Raw genomic sequence first — 13,395 nt, forward strand, 5'->3', positions numbered from 1 at the left:
TTTCCGGAACTTTGTCACATTCTTTCCTGCTCTGGTACTGAGAAAGAACTCCACTCGTGCAAAGACACACCTGTATGCCCACAAAACCAGCGGGTGGTCCAGCGCCAGGATTGGCACTCCCCTGGCCGTGGGTGCTGCGACAGGAGCCCCTCCAGAGCTCGCGGGACTGTGGGTAACGCCACTCATTGCATCTGCTTCTCGGTGGGTGATGCCATCCAAGGTTCCTGCAGCTCCTCCCCCTCATCCGTCCCAGGACTGGCACGTCTGTCCCTGCCTCCCCGCTACCAGTGACTGTGTGGCTCTGGGTTGCTGTGTTGCTGCCTCTCACTAAGCTGGGGCCTCAGACCTTCCAGACAGGGAGCTGTTTGAAGAAAGAGCAAAGTCGGCAGAGCGGTCCGTGGAGACCTACAGGCCCTTCTGCCTGCTTTATTAACAGGCTCCAACCAAGAACAAGCAGCCCCGGGAGAAGAGAGTGCTTTCACAGGCGCAGGCAGGGTCAGTGCAGCGTCACCACCTAAAAGAGGGGACAGGAGTCCTCCAGCGAAGCGGGGAACTTCATCTTGGGGAGGTTAAGGACTCCGTGTCCTTCTCAGCGCCGGCCTTTCTCCTGCCCAGAACTTGTGCCTGGCCTGTGTCCCTTCGTTTCCATTTCTGAGTCTGCGGGACGCGGATACCAAGGCCTTCTGATGGGAGCTAAGAGATGCCGTGGTAAGCATCCCTCAGGGATGCAGCGCTGGCCTCTGGGTCGGCAGTGTGGAGGGCAGTAGGGAAGGCATCACCTGCAGAATCGCATGGGGTGGGTTCCAGTCCCAAGTCTGCTGGTCACTGACCTGAGGCCTTGAGTTACTTAAAACTCCCTGAACCAGGCCGGTGCCACGGCTCACTAGGCTAATCCTCTGCCTGCGGCACCAGCACCCCAGGTTCTAGTCCTGTTTGGGGCGCCGGTTCTGTCCCGGTTGCCCCTCTTCCAGGCCAGCTCTCTGCTGTGGCCCAGGAGGGCAGTGGAAGATGGCCCAATGGCTTGGGCCCTGCACCCACATGGGAGACCAGGAGGAAGCACCTGGCTCCTGGCTTCGGATCAGCGCGGTGTGCCTGCCGCAGCATGCCGGCCACAGCGGCCATTGCAGGGTGAACCAATGGTAAAGGAAGACCTTTCTCTCTGTTTCTCTCTCTCTCACTGTCCACTCTGCCTGTCAAAAAAAAAAAAAAAAAACCTCCCTGAGCCTTGATTTTCTTGTATGTAAAATGGGAGTGCTGTCATCAAATCTAAAGGCTATCGTGCTGATCAAAGACATAATATCTAGCCAACTGTGAAACAGTTATTCCCTTTTTATATATGATTGATTGATTGATTTGACAGGCAGAGTTACAGAGAGATTGATCTTCCATCCCCCGGTTCACTCCCCAAATGGCTGCAATGGCCAGAGCTGGGCTTATCTGAAGCCAGAAGCCAAGGGCTTCTTCCGGGTCTCCCATGTGGATGCAGGCCCAAGGACTTGGGCCATCTTCACTGCTTTCCCAGGCCATTAGCAGGGAGCTGGATCAGAAGAGAAGCAGCTGGGACACGAACCAACGCCCTTTTGGGATGCTGGCTCCGCAGGTGGAGGCTTAATCTACTACACCACAGCGCCAGCCCCAAACAGTTATTTCTTTATCTTCTTGATAACACAGAGATAGGGAGGGATTGTGCCATTAATCAACAGGAACAGAAAAGGGAGCGCTTTCAGTGTAGGAGATGGGAAGCGTTATTTGACCAATGCAGGAAAAGACAATAAAGCAGCGAAAATAAAGGAAATACAAGGCATCTTGAGAGAAAAACCAAAACACCTCCCTAGAAGTCAGTCAGATACAGGGGATCAGAGACTACAGCAGGGGTGGGCACTGGCACAACGGGTTCAGCTGCTGCTCGGACGCCCACTGTGTGTGCAGTGCCGTGGCTGGAGGGCAGGTCTCCACCGGGGGCCCAGGGGTCTTCCACACAAGCTCTCCCGGCTGCTCTGCCTGAGTCAGCAGTGAGCCACATGCCTCCCGCGTCATGGGTCCTGCAAACGCGCAGTGCCCCCCCCCCCCCCCAGGAGGCCACTTTTGGTCACAGCTCAGGGTTTCTAACGTGTTTCATTTTCCGATTTGCCTCCTGGAAATCTGGAAATTTGGGGGTTTGGCCTGAGTCCTGCCTGGAAATTGCTGTCCACCTGCTTTTGTAGAAAAGAGTGAGGATTTCACTCTTGGCGAGGAAACACCTCGTTAAAGACCGCGGTTTGTCTTCCTGGGGAGCCATTTGCCTGACTGATGTGAACTGAATGGTAAAACACAAATTCTTTCTTGGAGAATAAGCAAGGCAGCTGATATTGCAACATCTCTGAGAATCATTTGAGAGCAATTCTTTTATTATTACTATCATCATCATTATCATTATTTCAACCTAGCAATTAGGTTAATACTATTAAGTCAGCATTTTCAGCAAATTGTTATGGCGTGAAGGAGTGTGTGTGTGTGTGTGTGTGTGTGTGTGTTTAGGGATTTCAGCTGTCATCATTTCTACCCTGTTGTAGGGGTTAATAATTTAACCACAAGTATGTGCTCCAGGCTGTGAGTGAGAAAGGAGCCAGGGAGGAAGGGGGAGGGGGTGCTCAGCCATGTTTTTCCTGTTCCTGTGAAGGTAAATCACGTGACTGCTGGATGAAGCGTAGCTGGTTTGGGAGGCCACAGATCACATGCATGACACCAGCAGCTCAGCTACCCCTGTGGACCTGGTCAGACCTTGGTGGCAGCCCAAGGAAGGCCAAGATGAACCTGAATTAAGAAAATGCAGGTGCCGGCACTGCGGCTCACTAGGCTAATCCTCTGCCCGCGGCGCGGGTATTCCGGGTTCTAGTCCCCGTTGGGGCGCCGGGTTCTAATCCCAGTCGCTCCTCTTGCAGTCCAGCTCTCTGCTGTGGCCCAGGAAGGCAGTGGAGCATGGCCCAAGTGCTTGGGCTTTGCACCCACATGGGAGACCAGGAGGAAGAACCTGGCTCCTGGCTTCAGATATGCGCGGCATGCTGACCATTGCAGCCATTTGGGGAGTGAACCAACGGAAGGAAGACCTTTCTCTCTCCCTCCCTCCCTCTCTCTCTCTCTCACTGTCTAACTCTGCCTGTCAAAAAAAAGAAAATGGAAGCAGGGGCTGGCGCTGTGGCACAGCGAGTTAACGCCTTGCCTGAAGTGCCAGCTTCCCATGTGGGTGCCAGTTTGAGACCCAGCTGCTCCACTTCCAATCCAGCTCTCTTCTATGGCCTGGGAAAGCAGTAGAAGATGGCCCAAGTCCTTGCGCCCTTGCACTCGCGTGGGAGACCCGGAAGAAGCTCCTGGCTCCGGATCACCACAGCTCCGGCTGTTGTGGCCAATTGGGGAGTGAACCATCAGATGGAAGACCTCTCTCTCTCTCTCTTTCTCTCTCTTCTCCTCTCTGTGTAACTCTTTCAAATAAATAAACAAATCCTTTTTTTTTTTTTTTTGACAGGCAGAGTTAGACAGTGAGAGAGAGAAAGACAGAGAGAAAGGTTTCCTTCCATTGGTTCACCCCGCAAATGGCCTCTATGGCCGGCACGCTGCGCCGATCCGAAGCCAGGAGCCAGGCACTTCCTCCTGGCCTCCCATGCGGGTACAGGGCCATCCTCCACTGCCTTCCCAGGCCACAGCAGAGAGCTGGACTGGAAGAGGAGCAACCAGGACAGAATCCAGCGCCCCAACCGGGTTTAGAACCCCCAGGGCGCCGGCACTGCAGGTGGAGGATTAGCCAAGTGAGCCGCGGTGCTGGCCAAATAAACAAATCTTAAAAAAAAAAAAAAAAAGTAAAAGCAGCACTTGTGGTTCGTAGCCTCCATACAGCAAGGGGACCAAGGTGAAGATTTCCTTCTCTAGATGTGGCAGAGCCACAACACCCAAAGAGTGGAAGTGTCAGAAACAGCAGCCCTGAGTCTGAATCCTGGCTGTGTGATCTTGCACAGGATCCTTGACCCCTCTGAGTCTGTGTCCTCCTCAGCAAAATAGGGCCTGGGACCCTTTCCCCGAGGGTGGGTATGTGTGCTAAATGGAAGCAAATCTACCGAGGCCGCTGCCATAGGCACACACATGGCAGACACTGAGTAGGTGGCAGCTATGGTGTTGATTCTGGTGTCGTCCTGTGGGGCCCAGCTTCACACCTGCCTCCAGGCTCCCAGCGTACTTGCTGACTCTCCCCTGGCTCTAGGTGGTCATTGGAGATGGAGAAGGCTGTCTGGGCATGTCTTACAGAGGACACGCCCCTTCAAGCACCGCCAGGGCAGAGGCACGGGGACTGCCTGCAACCCCAGGGCTGTGCTTGGATGTCTTTCCTGGAGACCCCTGACAGTCTTCAGTGTTCCGCGATAGATACCCACCGACACCTCCTACATGCACACAGCACACACATACCACACACCATGCCACACACCTACCACACCCCACCCCACACCACCCCACACACCACACCCCACGCACCCCACACCACACACCACACACCACATACCCCACAACAACTTCTTTTTTCTTCAGTAAATTGAGCTCATCATTGCAGTATCCCTCTTCAGAATAGGATGTGAAGGTACATGAATAATCTTGCCAATGGCTTAATCTCCTACCATTAAACTCACTTTTTAAAACTTTGAACTTAGAGGTACTGATATCAGAATTGAACCCCTTAAAATATATCAGAATGTGGCCCCTTAAAGTTCCCCAAAAGTCCCATCTGGGGTGCCACATATGTTATCGGAATTTAGGGTGCCATACAATATCACCATATGCTTATTAATAAATCCCCAATATTAATAAACCCATGTGGGTTCTTGCCTAATATTCAGAGAAGAATTCTGAATACCAGCATAAATGAACAAGACAGCATGGTACATTTTAAGCTTTTATTCAGTGCAAAATATGCATAGGAGAGTGAGGGCTTTATCTATAAGAGAGGAAGATCTGGGTTCATACTGAGTGCCAGGAATCAGCCACGTAGAGGAGCTTCCTGGCCAGGAAGCATAGGGTGGGTTGGCCCGAAGGCCATGAACCCTGAAGGCACAGGGCTACAGCCAGCCCCTACTGGCAAGAGGCCAGGGTGAGGAGAAAGGGCAAAAGGGCCAGACACACCCTGTCCCAGGCTTTTAATCCACTTTCAAAGGGGAGTGGTTAATTAATCTGATTGGCCGGTGGACACTCAGGTGTGGCCAGGTAGGGGCAGGAGGTCACACAGGGGCGTGGTGCAGGCATGGTCTTCCAGCTCACAAACCTAATCAATTTAGCCTGTATGCCTTCTTCAGTATCTCTTGCAAATCTTTGCATTGGGCCTAGTTTATCTCACATGGGAACAGTCATTTCAGATATTTTGTACCCATTGATTTGTGTTCTGCTTCTTCTGCCGGATTTCGGAGTAAGTTCCATGTTAACATTTGGGTCATACTCCAGAAGGAAATGTACACTGTAAGTCACACAACATCTCTGTCATTGGGGTCTCAGATTGCTGCCAAAATGTTTGCTGTAGTGAATGACATCATGAGACCCACCAAGTCTTTTCTCTTTGGTGGGCTATTATGTCAGCAATGTTCTAGAATTATACAGTTAACTGTTACAAGGTCCCTGATACCTGTCACCAAACTGACTTCCAAGAGTTAACTCAATGTATAAGCTTTTATACTTTTGCTCCTGATCTTTTAAAGATTTATCTGTGGCGTAATGGATAAAGCCACTATGAGCAGTGTCAGCATCCCGTATGGGTGTTAGTTCAGGTCCTGGCTGCTCCACTTCTGATTCAGCTTCCTGCTAATGCACCTGGGAAAGCAGTGGAGGATGGCCCAAGTGTTGAGCCCTTGCACCCACATGGGACACCTGGATTCATATTGTCCCAGCCCCAACCATTGTCGCCATTTGGGGAGTGAACCGGTAGATGGAAGATCTCTCTGTCTCTTTGCTGGGAGGACTCAGACTTGTGCTCTGACATGGGACGCGGGCATTACAGGAGCAGCTAAACATGTTGTGCCACCACAACACCAGCCTGCTGCTGACCTTTACTGATATCTAACTCACTCCCATTCTCCCCCCGCCCCCCCCCCAAATCAGTGCATCTTCAGAGGATACCTCCAGTAGGCTGAATGTTGGCTCTGCCTCCAAGCCGTCGCTTCCCAAAATGTGACTCCCCTACCACAGTGGTAAGGAGATGATACTAAGGCACTAATAAACAAAATTTTTTAAAAGTAAAAAGGTTTTACTGGGGACAGGGCATCCATCAGAATGGAAGGGATAGAGAGAGAGAGTGCCCCAGTCACTCGGATGGGGGAGAGCGAGTTACATGGTTGAATGGAGAGAATACACCTGGGCAGGCCAGGCGAGCAGCTCAGAAGAGAGCAGAGAACTGAGTGCGCAGGTCTGGGGAGTCCTGGCACTGGACAAAGGCAAAGGAGCTTCCCCGAGGGCATCTTTGAAGGCTTTATTGCCCCCATGTTATCAGGTAACCTGTTTGGTCCTGAGGAGAGAGAATTCTCCTGGGGGAGGGAGGGAAAGGCTAGGACCACCTGGATGGTTATCAGGGTCTGGGCAGGACTTTGAAGTGCAAAATGATGGGTTTCTGGGGCTTCCGCAGCACATGCTGGTTTCTTCAGGTCCTTCTCACACACACATAGGCTAATTTTTAACTTCTTACCTTTTCCCCCTCTCAAGAGATAATACCCATAATCTCATGGGGATAAATGGCCGAAGGTCTGTCTTCTGTAGCTACTTCAGAAGCTGACAAATGGGCATTGAGATGGATATGGGTATTTTCTCTTGCTTTTTGTCCTGTGGTGTTTGAGAGTGGCCTTGGGCAGCATTGTCCCGCTTGGTCCAGAGGGCCGGTCATCTTGTCTGATGAGGTAGGCGGGAAGCCCTGTCTTAAAAGCACCTGGAGCTGGATGGCTTGTCTTCTGGATGGAGTTTTCTTTAAATCCATTCCTGATCCCTTCGTGAATTCCCTCATGGGTTTCTTTGTGGATCCTTTTGTGGTTGCCAGAAATATGTCACTGGAGAAAAGCTGTGGGCTCTTGTCTTCACACAAGAAAGAATTCAGGTATGAGACAGAGAGCAAGGTAATGAGGTTTTATTAGGGTCAGGGCATCCATCAGAATGGAAGGGATAGAGAGTGCCCAGTCACTTGGACTGAGGGAGAGCAAGGTTACAAGGCTGAATGGAGAGAATACACCTGGGCAGGCCAGGCAGGTGGCTCAGCAGAGGGCAGAGAGCTGAACACACCCAGACTTTTAATATGTATTAGAAAACCTACATAACCCTTGCTTCTAAAACAATATTGGTAAAGCCGTGGCTGAAATGTGTGCTTAAATGGTTTTGTGGTTGTTGTTTTTAAAGTGTTAGGTCAAAAAATTTTAAAAAGACAAAAAAACAAAAAAGGAAAAAACATGTAAATCAGAGTGCAAACCATATACTATTATAATCAATACTTGGGAAGTAAAGCAAGAAATTCTGCCTTTGTCAGTCAGGCAGTGCCCACCTGTGCCTGCTGTGATATGGATATTAGTTTGGTTGTTGAGTGTCTCCCAAGGACACATGGGCTAAAGGTGTGGTCCCCAGGGTGGTACCATGGGAAGGTGGTGGAACTTTCAGGGGGTGGGACCTCGTGGGAAGTCCTGGGGCCCTTGGGTGTCATACCTCGATAGGCAATTCTCAGGAGAGAAGGTTCTTACGAAACAGAGTGGACCCAACCGCCTCCCCACTCCCTAGCTCATACCCTGCTTCTTCGTCTGCACCTGCTTCCTCTTTGCTATCCACCACCTGCATCAGAAGCCAAACCAATGGGGCTGCCCAATCTTGGACTTGAACCTCTAAAACTGTGGCTAACATAAAGTTAGTTGTCTCATGTATTTTTATTGTGGTTATAAAAAGCTAACACATTGCCCAGAGAAAGAATAAGGGCAAAGGAATGGAAATTGAGCGAAGAAAGTTGATTTCCACACGTTGACAGCAAGAAAATAAAAAACACGGAGATATTTGGGGGCTGGAAGTGAGGTGAAGGCAGCATTTGCACTGTTCTCAGACACCATTACCCTGGTAGGAAGGAGGGGAGCAAAATGGCCAGAGCTGTCCCTGGAGCTATGGACTCTGTCATAATCCATAGCTGCAGGAATCCTTAGTTTTTCAACCTTTAGTGGTAAGAAATGAATTTCATAGCACCACTGGGAGGAAGAGCAGGATGGGCATGTCTGATTCAGTGCCTAGTGCACAGCAGGGTTCCAACAGAGCCCAGGAGCAGGAGTGGGGGGGGGGGGGGCTGCAGGAGTGCCAAGGGCAGGGTGGGAGTGGTGGTGATACAATGTTGAGTCACAGCAGTGTTGATGGGCGAAACGACCCCCCAGATAATCATTTTTTAATTAGTATTTAATTATACGTACTTATGGTGTACAGTATGATCATTCGATACAGGTATTCAATGTGTGATGATTAAATCAGGTTAGTTAGCATTTCCATCGCCTCAAACATTTTTTGTCTTTGATTAACACTTAATAATTGTCCCTGTTTATAGCATACAGTGTGTATGCTATAATGGATAAATAAATGCAGTACGTACTGATTAAATCAAGATGGTTAACCTTTGCCCCTCCTTATTACTTTATATTTGGAGACTTTGAGCTCCTCTCTTCTGTTAGTTGTGAAATATATAATACTTTATTGTGAACCATAGGTGGCCACTGAGCCCTGGAACACCCCCAGATAACCCTTGATTCTCCTTTGCAATGCCCAGAGGACAGCCAGCCTTTCAAAGTAGTCTAGCAAAGAGCAGTGGCTAACTAGGGAATCCCACACACTCCTTGGCTTCCCAAGGTCTGGGATGGGTAAGAACTATTGAAAACCTAGAACCCAACTGTAGTAGGCTGAATGATGTCTCCCATAATTCATGTCCATTCTGAATCTCAGAATGTGACCTAATTTGAAAATAGTCTTTGCAGATATAATTAAGGATTGGGATGAGATCAAACTGGATTAGGGTGGGACCTAAATCCAAAGACGGGTGTCTTTATAAGGAGAGGAGGGGCCAAAGGGACAGAGAGAAGGCCGTGTGAAGATGGACACAGAGATTGGAGCAATGCTCCCACAAGCCGAGGAGTGCCAGGAGCTACCAGCTATTCTAGAAACCACAGGGGCGGCATGGCCCTGCTGACACTTTCTGGCCTCCAGACTGTGAGAAAACAAATTGCTGTTGTTTCAAGTCACCCAGTTTGTGGTCATGTGCGACAGCAGCCTCGGGAGACTCAAGCATCCCTCAGCCCAGTTTACAGAGGACTAGACCACGCAATGAAGACAGCAGTCATTACCCACCCACAGAAGTTCACGGTCAAGCAGGTGCTGGAGCCTGACCGCCCAACCCCAACACTGGGTTCTTCCCTCTCCACAGGGAACTCTCCAAGTCTTTGACGTAGGATTTCATATCCAGGGTCAATTCTTACAGGGTCACAGGCCACACTGAATGTGCCCTTCCCAGAACTTGGTGAGTGCCGCTCATTCTTCCCGATGCCGACTTACTGCTCAGTTCCAGTGAGAGATATGCTGGTTAGTCGTCTCCAGACTGATGAGTTTTCTTGTGTTTGGCAAGAGAGAGGAAACCCCAGGGGGCTCCCTTCCCCTACTCAAGCCAGTTGGGAGGAAGTTAATCCCCAGGGATCTTGCTGACTGCCCCATGAAGGGGGCAGCATAATAAAGGAAAATTAAACCCAGTAAAACAATATGATATTGGCTCAGTATCAGGTATCAGTTGAGTCAATGAGTGCTATTGGATAAATATGCCTGGGTATTCCTCCAACAAGAAAGAGAGTTTTCTACTGGACAAGTTCATTGCTACCATTTGTTGAGCACCTGCTATGGCCCAGGTACTAGACTAAGTATAGGGCCCAGTAGGAAGCAAGTTGAACAGTCAAATCAGGTAATTGGAGGGGAGTTGACTAAAGGGGCTTTTTACCAAGGTGTGGGCAGGTGAATGTAGTGCCCAGCTGGGTAGTGAGAGCCATCACCACCCCTGGCAGGTGGGAGACAGAGCTGCGTGGAGAGGACAGCAGGACGGATTTGAGACTGGGTTGAGGCAGTGTGCAGAGCAGGGCGGGAGCCAGACTCTGCCTCCTCCCTCCCCTACAGGGCCTGGCGGGCTGAATGCAAGTCATCTCTTCCTCTCACAGTTTGACCTGGTTAATGTCATTTAATTTTGCAACAACTTTATGAGGTGGGTAGAATTAGCAGCAGCCCGGTTTGAGATGAGGAAATGAGAGTCCAATGGAGAAACAGGTTGTCCAGTTCTGGAATTTCGACCCAAACTTCTAATTCCACCGTCGATAAAGTTCCTCCATTTTCATGTGTCATGCCATAAATTTGGGGTAAAACTTGCAAAAGTGTATTATCTTTAAAAAGATGGCATTATAAAACTGGATTATGTATTTACCTGAGCTTAAAGTATTGAGGCCCTTTCCACCCTCTCTTTGAAAAATGAAATAATGGTTGGTTGGAGGTGGGAAGACTGACTCACACAGTCAGCGGCGAACGGCATAAACACTTCTTTAGCCTCCCAGTTATGGGTATCTGAATGTCCTGTGTGAGTGGTTAGAGACAGAAGAAATGGAGAAAAGAGCAAATAAAACACAGGCTGTAAGTGCCACAGGGAATCCTGGAGGTCAAGTCCACCTCCCCACCACAACCACAGCTGTTAGTACACAGGGAAGACCGAGAGGGGAAGCAAGCCGCACCACGGCGGTTGGGTGGGGTGCACAGTAGGTCTCCTTGCAGATGAACCTGGAGAGTGCTTGACCTCCACCAGCTCTGCCCGGCTACACACCGTGCCTTGACCTCATGGGCAGCTTGCCGTGTCTTCAACATGCCTGTCCAGCCTCTGGGTTTTGCTCCTACCTTTGCCTCTGCTTGAAATAAGTAGGAAGAACAAGCCTACCACTGCTCCAGGTGTTGCACATGCAGCCAGTTTCATTAGAACAACTCGTTAGATGGGTACTACTTCTATCCTCAACTTACAGCTGTAGGACACAGAAGCACAGAGCAGTTAAGTAACCTACCCGAGATCACACAGCTAAGGAGTGGCAGAGAAGGAATTCAAACTTGGGGAATCAGATCCCTTGCTTTTTTCTACTAAACTCCGGGATGCCCTAATCACTTCCCTCCCTCTGTTCAGTTAAGCCCTATTGATATCTCAAAAGCCTTTAAAATTTAGCTCAGGGCTACTCGAAATGTTTTGCCAAAGGATTTTTAATGTTGGATGAGAGTGAATGAGTGATTACCAGTGTAGCCTGGGACTATAGTCTGGAGGAACCTGTCATGTGGAAGTCTCCTATTTTAATATAAAAATTCATCCAAATGTGAATTCCTCTATATAACACTTTCATAGTGGTTTTATTTTCAAAACAGCAGCAGGAAACCTTCCCTAACGCAGTCCCACTAGACTAAGAAAGCTCCCGTACCCCCCAAGAAGCCAAAGCCTTCCGGATCCTCCATTCTCCCATCCCCTGGGAGGACTCAGTCCTTCCTTGAGTAATTGAAGCAATTGCCATTAGGGGAGATTAGCTCCAGTCAGCCTCAGGCAGAGCAGGCGAGAAACCCAGGCTGTCCTACAAAAGGGTGGGAGTGGAGAACGCAAACAGAGCTAAGTGAGGAAGCCAGCCTTTCATCAGCTTGGGTCAGAGCAGGGCAGCCTGTTTTGTAGTGTCTGCCGCTTTCCGTGATGTAAACATACCCACCGTGACTGACGCCAGGCTTCCAACGTGATGTCCCTGAACGAGGAGTAACACACGTACAGTGTCCTCCCATACACATACAATAGATAATAGGAAAATAATTAGGAAGTTACAGATTTTTGGTATCAGCATTCTAAGATGATGAATTAAATCATGTTGATATATATATATTATAGCTTAATTATGGCAATGTTTAACAACTGACTTGCAAAATTCCTGAACACTATTTATCAATCAGTAGGAGCTACCTCCAGGATACCACTGATTAAATAGATTTCTCTCTTGCAGCTTAAACAATGCTACTTCCCAAAATTACTCACTGTTGTGGGAAGACGAGCATATTCATAAATTAATAGCACCCTTAGACTGTAGGATCTCATTGTTGGGATCACAGATGTCACAGCTTAATGGTACTCCTGTCCGTCGAATCCACATGTATGCAGGTCCCACTGATGGGGATGTTGAACCATGAACTGCAGGACTTAGAATTTCTCCCTCCTTGCTCCCTGCTCGTTCCTAGGATTTGAGCAGCCATACAAGAGGTTGGAGAGGAGAGGATGGTAACCAAAAGGCTGAATGGGCAATGCTGCAGAACGCACACCCCAGCGCAGGGCTGTCGGAAGGAGGAAATGGAAAGGGTAGATCCAGAGAGTGGGAAACATCCGGCGGGGAGGGGAGAGGAGCTTCCCAAGGGAGGTGTTTGAGGACTGGAAGACCCGAGCCCCTGTAAAGTGGGCGAGACGCCGAGGGCTTGGAGAAGCAGGTTAGGTGAAACTGTCTTCAGGGCTCCTTGCTTGCGATCACCGTGGTATTCCTTTAGGTGCTGCTGCTTTAAGATCCAGAGGAAAGTCCAAGTTCACAAGAAATTAGACTTTCTTCCTCTATGTTACAGTCCTGAAATGATGGCAACCCTTCGGAGAACCCAGCTGATGCCTGTTCAGCCTGAGGTGATTCTCTAGGAAGCCTGGTGAGGTGGGATGGCAAAGGCAGGCTCGCCTACTCACTGAGGGGCCCTGAGTTCAAGTTCACAGTACTCATGGAGGCAGACTCCCCCCTCCAATGCTTGGGAAAGCCCTGAGAGCTGATCTTGTAGATCGGTGTGGTACCCCCATCTGTACCTAGCATACAAGGCCACCATTGCTGCATTGCTTCTCTGCCTCCGTGCCTCGATCCCACACTCTTTGGAGGGAAGATGCCATCCTTAGGACAGGACCTGGGATTCAGCGGAAGCCCAAGCAACACTCGGAGCGTCAGTGAGTGTGATCTCAGAAGGAGCTCCTTCAGCCCTCCCATGAGGACCAGCCCTGAGCCCACGATAAGCAAGGGAGAGACCTTGGGCCAGGAGCACCGGGTGAAACACAGTCCATGCACAGATGTCATTTTTGGCCCTAATGAGCTCGAGGCACTGCACTTGGCACTGGGAGAAGACAGAGCAAGAGAAAACCAATCCTGACCCTCAGGGCATTTCTGAGTATACCTGGAGAGACAGCCAGTTCCAACGGTGAGTTCAGGGGCTCTTCCACAAGGCTGGGTGACTCCTCTTGGGAGCAGGATGAGGCTCCTGTGCAGGTTTCTCACCCCTTACCCAGTGCCAGTTGCTCCCCTCCTCTCTGGACCTGGTAGAAGGATTGAAGCA

This window comes from Oryctolagus cuniculus, chromosome 12 (genome assembly GCF_051225735.1).
Source record: "Oryctolagus cuniculus isolate XC-2025 breed Fujian yellow rabbit chromosome 12, ASM5122573v1, whole genome shotgun sequence".
Classification (NCBI taxonomy): domain Eukaryota; kingdom Metazoa; phylum Chordata; class Mammalia; order Lagomorpha; family Leporidae; genus Oryctolagus; species Oryctolagus cuniculus.